At 43.9% G+C, this 15,280-nt stretch overlaps 1 protein-coding gene across 1 annotated transcript in view; it reads right to left on the reverse strand.

Annotated features, from left to right (window-relative positions):
• Nucleotides 1-15,280, reverse strand: part of LOC123755253 (immunoglobulin superfamily DCC subclass member 3) — a 132,737-nt gene that overhangs the window by 74,292 nt on the left and 43,165 nt on the right.

The following is a 15,280-nucleotide window of genomic DNA, read 5'->3' on the forward strand; positions in this document are numbered from 1 at the left end:
GTCGTCAGCGAAACACTAGTTCCGGAAGTGTTCGGACGCCATCAGTTGTGAGTCGTGTGTAAACCTTTTTCATTCATAAACAGCGGGTTTGGCGGGTGGATGGAATGGACTTTGGGCCTCTGTTTATGAGGACGGGCTGGGTGTTGGCCTCGCGGCCTCAAGGATTCAGAGACAAAGTTCAAACACTCAGAACAGTGGTTCTCAGAGACATCTCTATTGTTTTACTTCAAGAAACACTTACCAGGACTGAAAGAAGTATCAATATCCCAGGATATCAAGGTTACTACTGCCGAATTGCACAAAGTGGCACCAGAGGCACTGCAATACTAGTAAGAAATCATATCAGTGCCATGCCAATCACAAACTTGTCTAACTGTGGTGAGGACGTCGAAATTATGGGTTAACCCTCACTACGAGGAACTCAATGCTGCCCATCTTCAATGTATACAGGAGCCATAGCGTAATCGAGAATCTAAAGTCAATTTCAAAGGAAAAATATCCTCCTCAAATAGGCTGGGAAATGGGACTCCGCAAGGAGGAATACTAAGCCCCTTCCTCTTCAACTGTCTCATGGAACAATTAATGAAGCTCAAGGTTCCAAAAGCTAAACTGCTTAACAATGCAGATGATTTTGTGGTCATCATCAATTGCAAAGGCGCCAGGAACCATGCACAAAAATGCCTAATCATCATCAGCAGGGAAGCGGAACGCATAGCAGTGAAAATAAACAGCAATAAAACCAAAGCAATGGCCGATAAAATGAGAGCTCAAGACATCAGACACGCAATACAAGGACATGAAATTGAGTGGATTACCTCTTTTCAATATCCTGGAAGTCATAATAGGCAGCCAGGTGAAATTCACTCAAGAAACTAAATATCTTCGACAACGTTGCAAAGCCAGAAACTCAGCTTTGCGCTCCCTGACCTGTCTTAGAGATGGTGCATCTCTACCAGTACTCAAAATGTACTACGTTCAAGCAGTTAGGTCACTCATGTACAATGCTGCTCCTGTTCTTACATCCCTCAGTGATAACCAATGGGAGAAACTCAGTATCACAAAAATGATGCCCTCAGAACAGTGCTGGGAGCGCCTGTATGATACGTCGAGAGAATCTAAGAATGTACACCAACTTACCAGCCTTGGAAAACAGGGTCAAACAAAGAATAGCCTAACAGAAAAAGATAACAAAGATAACAGAAAAAATCGTCGGAAACCACCACTTTGTCACTCAAAGATAGCATACACAGATCCCTTCACAGTAACCTTCAATATAGAACAAGTGCATGGATGGATAATCTGCTCAAGATTCTAGAGAAAGTGAACTTGAAACGGACCATTAAAAACAAAGGAGAAGATAAACCATATCAATACTTTCGGCAGCCTCCTCCATGGGAAGACTCGAGTCTAAACATAATCACTGAAGGATGACCAGGTAAAAAATCAGCATGTGACTCGCAGAGGCTCAAAGCAGTTATAGAACATCAAATGGAAACCATCTCAAGAAAGACAAGCACTCACATCTTCACAGATGGATCAGTTGACCAAGAAGGAGATTCCGCCGGGGCAGCAGTTAACACTAACAACCATGAAGCTTACTGGAGCATGAGTAGTGGGTGCTCAACATTGCAAACATAATTATATGCCCGAAAAGAGGCTATAAATTATGCAATTGAAAATAATTTACATGATGTTATCATTCATACCGACTCTCAATCTTCGCTCCAGGCATTGTTATTCAGCCAGCACAATGACAATATACAACTCATCACAGAAATCCCACATATAGGACAAGAGGCACACAATCTAGAGCTGCCAATTACCCTAAATTGGATACCAAGTCACACTGGCATAGATAGTAATGAAAACTCAGACTCACTAGCAAAAGCTGCCATTGCTCTACCTGTTATACAGGTTAAATACCTCTAAGATTTTCACAGATTAAGGAGCAAATCAAGAAGAAAATATTCCGAACTATCAAAAGTCGCCACAGGGCCAAAGTAGCGGAAGGAAGATCCACTGCGATATGGTACGAACAAGCCACTGGGTACTACTCTTTTATGCCTGGCAAAAAGCTATCCAGAGGCATTGCAGTAGCCATACACAGACTCAGATTTGGCTATAAGTGCTGCTGGGAGGTACAGCACGTCCTCATAAACAAAGGTCCAAGCTCGTTAATCCAGCCGCCGAACCCCCCTATTAATGAATTAAAAGCGGTTTAAACAAGACTCACAACTGATGACGTTCGAACATTTCTGGAACAGTGCTTCGCTGACGTCCTCTGTTCGAACCACAATTTTATAAATGCTTCACCAACGTATTTAAAATACAAATAATCGCCAACAGAATCTAAACACCTAACCAAACCTAACCTACGCCTAACTATACATAGAATTTTTATGTATAATAATATTAATTTATATACGAGAACAAACCAGTTTTTAATACACAGTATGTTAAAATTGATGAATGCGTCTGGCAAGGACGGCCGCTGCTTTAACCAACCTAGTGTGAGGACGGGTTGGGAAGAAATAAACCCCAATAGTTAAAGAGTGTCATATATGCGGAACAGATTCAGAAATGCCACTATTGCATTACTTACTGGAATGTGAAGCAACTGAAGCCCTGCACATCAAACTCAACATTCAACCAACAAGAGCAACTGCATTAAATGCAAAATCCACAGTGACCACAATGGTTAGAAAAGCAGTTGAAGAATGGGACACATTAGTGAACACTGTGCATCTATATCCGCCACCAAGATAAAGTTAGTAAAACAAGACTAAAACCAGTGCGCTAAAACAGAAGCGAAAAAGAAATAGGGGAAAAAGTAGGAAACCCCACCTTCTTTTAAGACTCTGACCCAAATATCACACTAACAAGGTTATCGCGTATAACCGAACTCAATTACGAGTTCACTATAGCCCGTGCTACATGGACATTTCGTTCTGAGTAGCTCAACCTAAAACAACAACAACAACAGCTCGCGGCCTATCAACCTCTGGAGGGTTGTCAAGGTGACCATAATTGATTGCTAACTACCCAGCGTGTTCCTTAGCCCTGAACATAGTCCAGCTGTGTAAGCTGGAGTTTAGCCTAGGGTTCACAGTAAACTCTACACCTAGAGCTTACTGTGAAAGTAAACTCTAGGTGTATATACACCGGGAAGCGGAATCTACACCTCTCAGTGTATATTCAAGATCAGCCAGAGGCAATGGGCAACTCCTTCACTTACAGCGATGTTCTGTTTCCTTAGTTCGTCGGCTTTAGAACTCAACATAATGGAAACAACGACCCATTACTTAGGGAATTGGAATGGGGTTAAATGGAGGGTCTTAACTCCTTCACCAATCACGTTTACCAGAACGGCGTCTTGAAACGACCGAATTACTTCTCTTTAACTGCAGTTGGATACTGATGTCTTAGATGTTTCTGGACTCATAACTATATGAATCGAGTGATTTGAGAAAACTTGTAAGTATTTTTTTTTTTGCAAGCACGGCATCTTTATCTGCGTGCACGATATCTGTATCGCTATCTTTGGAGACTGTCTAGATATTCCCCTCTAATGGGCATCCTACTGCCATCATATCTACACTACACCCCCTTCCCCCCTCCCACACAAAGGAGGGAGCCGGGGATCTTAAGACCAGGGCAGCAGGAGAACCGGTTGTTGCGGTTCCTTAATGGTGTGTTGAGAGCGGGTCTTCCACCCGCCGTGTGGCGTCGAAGGTTACCCGGAGAGCCAGACAAGTTCACGGGTCCGGGTCCGAGGCTCTTTTACGGGTGTCTCAATTATCAGGAGCTCAATATTTGAGACGTGCAGGTGGTGGGGTGGTGGTTTTGTTGCTCCAGCTGCTGCTGCTGCTCCAGCTGCTGCTGCTGCTTCAGCTGCTGCTGTTGCTCCAGCTGTTGCTACTGCTGCTGCCTCAGCTGCTGCTGCTGCTACTGCTGATGTTGCTGCCTCAGCTGCTGCTGCTGCCTCAGCTGCTGCTGCTGCCTCAGCTGCTGCTGCTCCAGCTGCTGCTACTGCTGCTGTTGCTGCCTCAGCTGCTGCTGCTGCATCAGCTGCTGCTGCTCCAGCTGCTGCTGTTGCTGCCTCAGCTGCTGCTGCTGCTCCAGCTGCTGCTACTGCTGCTGTTGCTGCCTCAGTTGCTGCTGCTGCTGCTGCTGTTGCTGCCTCAGCTGTTGCTGCTGCTGTTGCTGCCTCAGCTGTTGTTGCTGCTGCTACTTTTGAGCTCACCACAACACCTCAGTCAAGTTCCACCTCCCTCATTTGAAAACATTCCTCCATTAGCCTCTGCAATTGCAAGTTCTTTCTTGCAATACAATAACTATTGACGTTCCACAAGCAGGGAAATTTGTGTTCTTTTGTAAAGATTGTTAACGAGTTTGACAAAAGTAGTTAATGTTAAATGTATTTTATATACAAAGGGATTCACATGTTGTATATAGTGGAAAAATAAGGCTTGGATAGAGAAATAAATAGAGAAACAGATAGGGGGAGAGAGAGAGAGAGAGAGAGAGAGAGAGAGAGAGAGAGAGAGAGAGAGAGAGAGAGAGAGAGAGAGAGAGAGAGAGAGAGAGAGAGAGAGAGAGAGACCTATTGAGGAAAAGAAATATAGACTTATTAAGGAAAAGAGAGATAGAAAAAGAAAGGATGTGCAAGAGTACCTTAAGAATTCAGAAACTCAAAAGCCATAACGTGTCAATTGAAACTTCTTGCAAGGAAATACCCAATTACAATCACCCTTCTGGTCAGATTTAATGACCCATCAAACAGACACGATCCTTACATCAGAAATTGTCAGTAACTCGACTAAATCTTATAAATGTTTAGTGGTTATACAATGTGCACCAAACTACTTTAATAATTCCCTTAATGTGGGACGTTAGCCACGCCATCTGTGTAAACAGAGAGAGCAGGACGACCACCACGCCATCTATGTAAACAGAGAGAGCAGGACGACCACCACGCCATCTATGTAAACAGAGCGAGCAGGACGACCGCCACGCCATCTATGTAAACAGAGAGAGCAGGACGACCACCACGCCATCTATGTAAACAGAGAGAGCAGGACGACCACCACGCCATCTATGTAAACAGAGAGAGCAGGACAAAGATAGACACCCAACTCCACACATTTTAACATGAAGAATTGACAACGTTTCGGTCCATACTGAATCATTATCAAGTCGTGGCGACGTTTTCAGTCTCCCCTGGACCATTACTATGTCGTGTGAGACAATACCTGTGCAAGGGCTCTATGTCCACCTAACACCTGTCCTCCTAACACCTGTCCACCTAACACGTATCCACCTAACACGTGTCATCAGTCTACGAAACACTGCAACATGGTAAACTGAGTCGATGTTGCCTTCATTAATAGGATTTGAGATCAGTACTAGGATTCATCAACTCTTTGCGAAACCTGTACATCAACCTGTACATTCTCAATCATGGCGGCTTTGATTTACATTTATTAAACAGTTTACGAGCTTTGCAACCTCACAACCCAGGGTTGTAATTGTTACAAACAACCTCATAATGCACACAAGCTGTTTAATAATTGCAAACAAAACGGCCATGGTTTAGGAAAGATGTACAGGTTTCGAAAATTGTTACATACTTGTTGAATCTAGGAATAGAATATTGCAACGACTGTGATCCTTTTTACTGATCACTTTATTTAATACTTTCTAGTCTTCTGAAACGAGGGGTATCAATAAGGTCTTAGAAAGTAACATTGGAAATAAGACTTTAAATTTTTCAGGCTTAAGTGTATCCTACCACCCCGCAGGCATCTTAACTCGCAATACAAATGTTTCTGGAAGACAATATTGCAATTTGCAACGGAGTATTGATGGTTGTTTGTAGACAGATTTTCAGACAGAAATAGCAATATCATCGCCCCCATAAAATGGCTTTGACAGAGAGCAGCATCACCCATCACCTGGGATTGACAGAAATAGAGCAGCATCACCCATCACGTGACTCTGACAGAAATAGAGCAGCATCACCCATCACCTGACTCTGACAGAAATAGAGCAGCATCACCCATCACCTGACTCTGACAGATATAGAGCAGCCTCACCCATCACCTGACTCTGACAGATATAGAGCCGCATCACCCGTCACCTGGGACTGACAGAAATAGAGCAGCATCACTCATCACCTGGCTCTGACAGATATAGAGCAGCCTCACCCATCACCTGGCTCTGACAGATATAGAGCCGCATCACCCATCACCTGGGACTGACAGAAATAGAGCAGCATCACCCATCACCTGACTCTGACAGAAATAGAGCAGCATCACCCATCACCCGGCTCTGACAGATATAGAGCAGCCTCACCCATCACCTGGCTCTGACAGATATAGAGCCGCATCACCCGTCACCTGGGACTGACAGAAATAGAGCAGCATCACTCATCACCTGGCTCTGACAGATATAGAGCAGCCTCACCCATCACCCGGCTCTGACAGATATAGAGCTGCATCACCCATCACCTGGGACTGACAGAAATAGAGCAGCATCACCCATCACCTGACTGACAGAAATAGAGCAGCATCACCCATCAACTGGCTCTGACAAAAATAGAGCAGCATCACCCATCACCTGACTCTGACAGAAATAGAGCAGCATCACTCATCACCTGGCTCTGACAAAAATAGAGCAGCATCACTCATCACCTGGCTCTGACAGAAATAGAGCACCATCACCCCATCACCTGGCTCTGGGATCAAGGAAGTGTAGCAGGGATTGTACAACTCCCAACAGACTGGCAAAGATTTACTTTGTGGCTTTACTTTGCAGTAAAGACTGGAAAGTAAACTTTATAGTCTTTATCTGAGACTGTAAAGTTTATTTTTCCATATACCAGATCTTCAGAATGCGTATACCACAGAAATGAGTCTACAGAAGTATATGGCCTACAAAAACTTTACAAAAGTTCCACACCCTCCCCCGTGAAGGGAAGGATGTGGAACCCAACACAGGGTTTTCGACATCCCACATAGTGAGTCGAACCCCATGATCAATCATTTCATTTCGAGGGGTTGAGAGTCCTGTTACTCCTGAGAATCCAAAATACATTCTAATACGAGCAATATTTGATCGCCTAATTGTATATGTGACGCTCTTGTATTTTGTTAACGTGGACGGTACTGTCATACAATACAGTGTGGACAGATCTGTCCCCATGTGACAGGGATGAGTCTATTTCCCAGTGGTACACTACCATTGTTTATTAAGTAAATGGTAAACTGTTTACAGGTAGTAAATAAAGATGTATAATCTTACTCAACTACTCTTCTATGAATCAAAATGGTTTTTATTACACACACACACACACACACACACACACACACACACACACACACACACACACACACACACACATACGCACACGTGTGTGTGTGTATGAGAATCTCCAAAAGACATATTACACATCGTCAGAGAATTTGCAGCAAAGGAAAATAAACAAAGCCTTTCTCACGCCTCAATCACGGCGTGGATCAGAGCTCTCTGGAGTCATGACTCAACCAGCGGTGAGAGAAAGACGATTCCACAGAGACAACTCCATCATTTTGTGACACAGAGATAACATCATCATTTTGTGACACAGAGATAACACCATCATTTTGTGACACAGAGATAACACTATCATTTTGTGACACAGAGATAACACCATCATTTTGTGACACAGAGACAACACCATCATTTTGTGACACAGAGATAACACCATCATTTTGTGACACAGAGATAACACCATCATTTTGTGACGCAGAGATAACATCATCATTTTGTGATACAGAGATAACACCATCATTTTGTGACACAGAGATAACATCATCATTTTGTGACACAGAGATAACACTATCATTTTGTGACACAGAGATAACACCATCATTTTGTGACACAGAGATAACATCATCATTTTGTGACACAGAGATAACACCATCATTTTGTGACACAGAGATAACACCATCATTTTGTGACACAGAGATAACACCATCATTTTGTGACACAGAGATAACACCATCATTTTGTGACACAGAGTGAAGACAATGTCTGTGTAACGAAAGTACGTCTGTTGTGTACTCATGTAATTTGTGCCTGCAGGATCGAGCGTTGGCTCTTGGATCCCGGCTTTCTATCCCGCCGGTTGTTTAAAGTAATGATTCCTGTCCTTGTTCACTATCATGCCTAGTTTTAAAGCTCATTGTTCACTATCATGCCTAGTTTTAAAGCTCCTTGTTTACTATCATGCCAAGTTTTAAAGCTCCTTGTTTACTATCATGCCTAGTTTTAAAGCTCCTTGTTTACTATCATGCCTAGTTTTAAAGCTCATTGTTCACTATCATGCCTAGTTTTAAAGCTCATTGTTCACTATCATGCCTAGTTTTAAAGCTCATTGTTCACTATCATGCCTAGTTTTAAAGCTCATTGTTCACTATCATGCCTAGTTTTAAAGCTCCTTGTTCACTATCATGCCTAGTTTTAAAGCTCCTTGTTCACTATCATGCCTAGTTTTAAAGCTCATTGTTCACTATCATGCCTAGTTTTAAAGCTCCTTGTTCACTATCATGCCTAGTTTTAAAGCTCCTTGTTCACTATCATGCCTAGTTTTAAAGCTCCTTGTTCACTATCATGCCTAGTTTTAAAGCTCCTTGTTCACTATCATGCCTAGTTTTAAAGCTCCTTGTTCACTATCATGCCTAGTTTTAAAGCTCCTTGTTCACTATCATGCCTAGTTTTAAAGCTCCTTGTTCACTATCATGCCTAGTTTTAAAGCTCCTTGTTCACTATCATGCCTAGTTTTAAAGCTATGAATTGTGTTTGATCACACAACCTGCTCCTTTATTTCATTATATTTCGCCACTACTCTCACGCTAAAAGAAAACTTTCTAACTTCTCTATGACGCATCTGAGTTTCCAGCTTCCACCCTTGTCCCCTTGTTCTGTTGGTCACACACACACATCTTTTTGTGTGTGTATGTGTGTGTGTGTGTGCGTGTGTGTGTGTGTGTGTGTGTGTGTGTGTGTGTGTGTGTGTGTGTGTGTGTGTGTGTGTGTGTGTGTGTGTGTGTGTGTGTGTGTGGAGAGAGCCTGGAGGGGGGGCGTGACCTGACTCCTCCCACGTAAATTTCGCTTCACAATTAGATAATGTGTTAGAAGGACACCTGATGCCTTTTCCTTAAGCTCGGAACATGACAGGAATATTGGAGACTCTTCCCCCCACTCCTGTATGACCCTGGAGTTGACCAGGAGAGTTAGAGACTCTCCACTACTCCTGTATGACCCTGGAGTTGACCAGGAGAGTTAGAGACTCTCCACTACTCCTGTAGACAGTAGACTATATCGCTCAATAATTTGAGTATATCGTGTCGACCAGAACTCACACGATAGACGGCACGTAGACGATATAATTTGCCGGTGTTCGGCTGGGTTCTCTCGTCTATACTTTCCGCCGATTTAAGAGTTAATCGGACCTCTGCGTTAACATGGCCGGATACTGAATATTGCTCGGTGTTTGTAGTTATATTCGGGACTCGCGGGAGCGTATGTTATCCGGAAGGGTATAATCCGTATTAAATTTCATTACAACTTTATATTTCAATGAAAATAAGAGTTTTAGGTTTCGAATGTGTTTCCAGTATTCTGGTTGATGGTATTTTGATGGCTGACACAAGGGTTGTTGCTTGGGGTGCCTACGACAGCAGTCGACCTGTGCTTGCTCAGTGGTACCTTGCTTGTAGTGGTCGGTAGGGCGCTGGCCTTGTGTCTTACCGGATCGGCGTTCGATCAACGAGGATCCAAGTGATTAGGAGACGTTTCTTTCCGCCGCGCTAAGATCCCATATTCTTGTCTTCATATACCAGCTCCTTGTCCTCATATTCCACCTCCATAGTCTCATATCCCAGGTAACTGTACTCATATCCCAGCGCCTTGTTCTCATATCCCAGGTCCCCTGTTCTCATATTCCAGGTCCCTTTCCTCATTTCGCAGATCCTTGACCTCATATCCCAGCGCCTTTTCCTCATATCCCAGCTCCTTGTCGTTTTATCCCAGTTCCTTGTCCTCATATCTAGCTCCTTGTCCTCATATCCCAGTTCCTTGTCCTCATATCCCAGCTCGTTGTTCTCATATCCCAGCACGTTGTCCTCATATCCCAGTTCCTTGTCCTCATATCCGAGCTCATTGTCCTCATATCTCAGCCTCTTATCTACATTTCCCAGCTCCTTGTCCTCCTATCTCAGCTCCTTGTCCACATATCACAGCTCCTTGTCCACATATCCCAGCTCCTTGTTCTCATATCTCAGCTCCTTGTCCTCATATCCCAGCTCCTTGTCCTCATATCCCAGCTCCTTGTCCACATATCCCAGCTCCTTGTCCTCATATCTCAGGTCCTTGTCCTCATATGTCTCTCTAGTGCAATATAGTCATTCTAGCACAGTGCTCTCTCTCTCTCTCTCTCTCTCTCTCTCTCTCTCTCTCTCTCTCTCTCTCTCTCTCTCTCTCTCTCTCTCTCTCTCTCTCTCTCTCTCTCGATAGAAATTTTACTTTAAGTCAGTGGCAACCGCATGTTGATTTTGCAGGATGCTTCTCATTATTGATAATTTGGGAGCTTGTGTAACAGTGATTAACGTTCCGGGTTCCATCTCCTCTCCCCCCTTCCTGCTTCTTCTCCTAATTCTCCTTCCATTCTTCTACTCCTCTTACGACTATTGCTATTCATCCTCCATCTGCTCCTTCTTCTTCACTCCGCCTTCTGTAATTCTCTCTTGGGTCCTTATTGCGACCTTCGAACTTCCTAAGATGATCTGGGCCAAGGAATCGACATACATTCCTCGGTGCTTGGCATTCATTAGCGGCCAATTATACACTCTTGGATCCCATACACGCAAGGTCTCGTGAGATCGAGGTCTCGTCAGATCGAGGTCTCGTGGGGTCGAGGTCTGCGTCTCTTCAAGGCTCGGGGAAGGTCCTCTGCAGCATCGCTCATGTTGATGCGCCAGGAAGGTAAGGTCAGGTAATTGTGAAGAGAAAGCCCGTAGCTAAGGTGATTATACTGCACTGGAAAGGGAAATGAGGTCAAGGAGCTGGGATATGAGGACAAGGAGCTGAGAAATGAGGACAAGGAGCTGGGATATGAGGATAAGGAGCTGAGAAATGAGGACAAGGAGCTGGGATATGAAGACAAGGGGCCAGGATATGAGGACAAGGAGCTGGGATATGAGGACAAGGAGCTGGGATATGAGGACAAGGAGCTGAGAAATGAGGACAAGGAGCTGGGATATGTGGACAAGGAGCTGGGATATGAGGACAAGGAGCTGGGATATGTGGACAAGGAGCTGGGATATGAGGATAAGGAGCTGGGATATGAGGACAAGGAGCTGGGATATGGAGACAAGGAGCTGGGATATGAGGACAAGGAGCTGGGATATGAGGACAAGGAGCTGGGATATGAGGACAAGGAGCTGGGATATGGGGACAAGGAGCTGGGATATGTAGACAAGGAGCTGATATATGAGGACAAGGAGCTGGGATATGGGGACAAGGAGCTGGGATATGTGGACAAGGAGCTGGGATATGTAGACAAGGAGCTGAGATATAAGGACAAGGAGCTGAGATATGAGGAGGAGGAGCTGGGATATGTGGACAAGGAGCTGGGATATGAGGATAAGGAGCTGGGATATGAGGACAAGGAGCTGGGATATGAGGACAAGGAGCTGGGATATGAGGACAAGGAGCTGGGATATGGGGACAAGGAGCTGGGATATGAGGACAAGGAGCTGGGATATGGGGATGAGGGAAGAAACCAAGAAAGAAATGAATATACTAAAGCAAGTTTCACTGACTTCTCCAGAAGTTCACGAATTTAATAGTGCTGAAGATACTACCTTTAAATAGGGGCATATATATATACATAATTATACACCTTATAGTTTGTATTGCTGTATTTTCTGGTACAGAACCATCATCAACAATGTCCTTGAAAATGGTTAATGACGGGAATAAAGTTTGTTATTAAGTCAAAAGTTATTAAGTTATTATTACAAAACTGATTTTAAATTTTCTAGAAAGCCAAGTAGTAAAAGGGACATACTGCAAATAACTGCAAAATATATACATAAAAAGCAAATATAGAACAGGACTATAATCGTATCAATTAAATTAGTTTAGATTCAGAAAAGATCTGTCAGTAAATACTGGATTGATTATAAGTTATGGATTAAGGATTTGTGGAATAAGTTGCTAGGCAACACAAGAAGCTTGAGATGGCTGGAGTGTTTCAAACTTTGTTTTTTTTTTTGCAGTTTCCTAATTTTTATTATGATTGTAAATTTGATGTATTTTTTTTTTACTGAGATAAAAATATCTGTCATACCGAATTGTGGCTCATTATTCTGTCACCATGAAGCATCTTGCTCACCTGAGATGCTGTGATGACGATCTTGCTCACCAAAGATGCTGTGATGACGATCTTGCTCACCTGAGATGCTGTGATGACGATCTTGCTTACCTGAGATGCTCTATTTCCAATCATACTAAAAACCTACGGATTCTTCCAACTCCTTTCCAGTCTTGCTGACTCACACACACACACACACACACACACACACACACACACACACACACACACACACACACACACACACACACACCCTGGTATCCACCTCACAGGTCCTCACACCCATGGAACAGCCTCCCCCACCAGCAGAACACTCACCAAGGAGGCGATTTGAGAAGGGACAGAAGAAAGTGAGCCTCAAAGCGATGTACACAAACATAGATGGAATTACAAATAAAGCAAATGAGCTTGGAGAACTGGTACTAGAGGAAAACCCAGACATAATAGCCCTCACAGAAACAAAGATCACGAAAACGATAACAAATGCAGTGTTCCCACAGGACTATTATGTTATGAGGAAAGAGAGGGAAGGAAGAGGTGGGGGTGGTGTAGCTCTGCTGGTAAGACAAGGCTGGGATTTTGAGGAGATGGATATTCAGGGCTGCGAAGGTTTCAGTGACTACATAGCAGGTACTGTAACAAATGGAGGGAAAAAAATTATAGTCGCAGTCATATATAATCCACCACCAAATGACAGAAGACCTAGACAGGAATATGATAGAAACAACATGGCCACCATTAACATAATAGAAAGAGCAGCTTCTGTTGCTAGCAGGAATGGATCTGGACTACTAATTATGGGAGACTTCAACCATGGGAAGATAGATTGGAAGAACAGAGACCCGCATGGAGGACAAGAAACATGGAGAGCTAAGCTGCTGGACGTGGCAACAAGAAACTTTCTAAGCCAGCACACCAAAGAGCCAACAAGAATGAGAGGAGAAGACGAACCAGCAATGCTTGATTTGATATTTACCCTAAATGAATAGGATATAAGGGAAGTTAAGATGGAAGCGCCCTTGGGAATGAGTGACCACAGTGTATTGAACTTTGAGTACCTGGTAGAGCTAGGACTTATCTCCCCCCAAAAAGAACTAGGAATCAAAAGGCTGGCATACCGAAAGGGGAATTATGAACAGATGAGAAGTTTCCTAAGTGAAATACCTTGGGACACAGACCTCAGAGACAAGTCTGTACAGGGTATGATGGACTATGTTACCCAAAAGTGTCAGGAGGCAGTAAACAGGTTCATCCCGGCCCAAAGGGAAAAATCCGAGAAGCAACAGAAGAATCCATGGTATAATAGGGCATGCATGGAAGCGAAGAAACTGAACAAAAAGGCGTGGAGGAACTTCCGGAATAACAGAACACCAGAAAGCAGAGAGAGATACCAGAGAACCAGGAATGAGTACGTCAGGGTGAGAAGAGAAGCAGAGAAAAATTTTGAAAATGATATAGCAAGCAAAGCCAAGACCGAACCAAAGCTACTCCACAGTCACATCAGAAGGAAAACAACAGTGAAAGAACAGGTATTGAAACTTAGAACAGGCGAGGACAGGTATACAGAGAATGACAGAGAGGTGTGTGAGGAACTCAACAAGAGGTTCCAGGAGGTCTTCACAATAGAACAGGGTGAGGTCACTGTGCTAGGAGAAAGGGAGGTAAACCAGGCGGCCTTGGAGGAGTTCGAAATTACGAGAGAGGAGGTCAAGAGACACCTGCTGGATCTGGATGTTAGAAAGGCTGTTGGTCCAGATGGGATCTCACCATGGGTACTGAAAGAGTGTGCAGAGGCACTTTGCCTGCCACTCTCCATAGTGTATAGTAAGTCACTAGAGACGGGAGACCTACCAGAAATATGGAAGACGGCGAATGTGGTCCCAATATACAAAAAGGGCGACAGACAAGAGGCACTGAACTACAGGCCAGTGTCCTTGACTTGTATACCATGTAAGGTGATGGAGAAGATCGTGAGAAAAAACCTGGTAACACATCTGGAGAGAAGGGACTTCGTGACAAATCGCCAACATGGATTCAGGGAGGGTAAATCTTGCCTTACAGGCTTGATAGAATTCTACGATCAGGTGACACAGATTAAGCAAGAAAGAGAGGGCTGGGCGGACTGCATTTTCTTGGATTGTCGGAAAGCCTTTGACACAGTACCGCATAAGAGGCTGGTACATAAGCTGGAGAGACAGGCAGGTGTAGCTGGTAAGGTGCTCCAGTGGATAAGGGAGTATCTAAGCAATAGGAAGCAGAGAGTTACGGTGAGGGGTGAGACCTCCGATTGGCGTGAAGTCACCAGTGGAGTCCCACAGGGCTCTGTACTCGGTCCTATCTTGTTTCTGATATATGTAAATGATCTCCCGGAGGGTATCGATTCATTTCTCTCAATGTTTGCGGACGATGCTAAAATTATGAGAAGGATTAAAACAGAAGAGGACTGTTTGAGGCTTCAAGAAGACCTAGACAAGCTGAAGGAATGGTCGAACAAATGGTTGTTAGAGTTTAACCCAACCAAATGTAATGTAATGAAGATAGGTGTAGGGAGCAGGAGGCCAGATACAAGGTATCATCTGGGAGAGGAAATTCTTCAGGAGTCAGAGAAGGAAAAAGACTTGGGGGTTGATATCACGCCAGACCTGTCTCCTGCAGCACATATCAAGCGGATAACATCAGCGGCATATGCCAGGCTGGCCAACATACGAACGGCATTCAGAAACTTGTGTAAAGAATCATTCAGAACTTTGTATACCACATATGTCAGGCCAATCCTGGAGTATGCAGCCCCAGCATGGAGTCCATATCTAGTCAAGGATAAGACTAAACTGGAAAAGGTTCAAAGGTTTGCCACCAGACTAG

This window comes from Procambarus clarkii, chromosome 20 (assembly GCF_040958095.1).
Source record: "Procambarus clarkii isolate CNS0578487 chromosome 20, FALCON_Pclarkii_2.0, whole genome shotgun sequence".
NCBI lineage: Eukaryota > Metazoa > Arthropoda > Malacostraca > Decapoda > Cambaridae > Procambarus > Procambarus clarkii.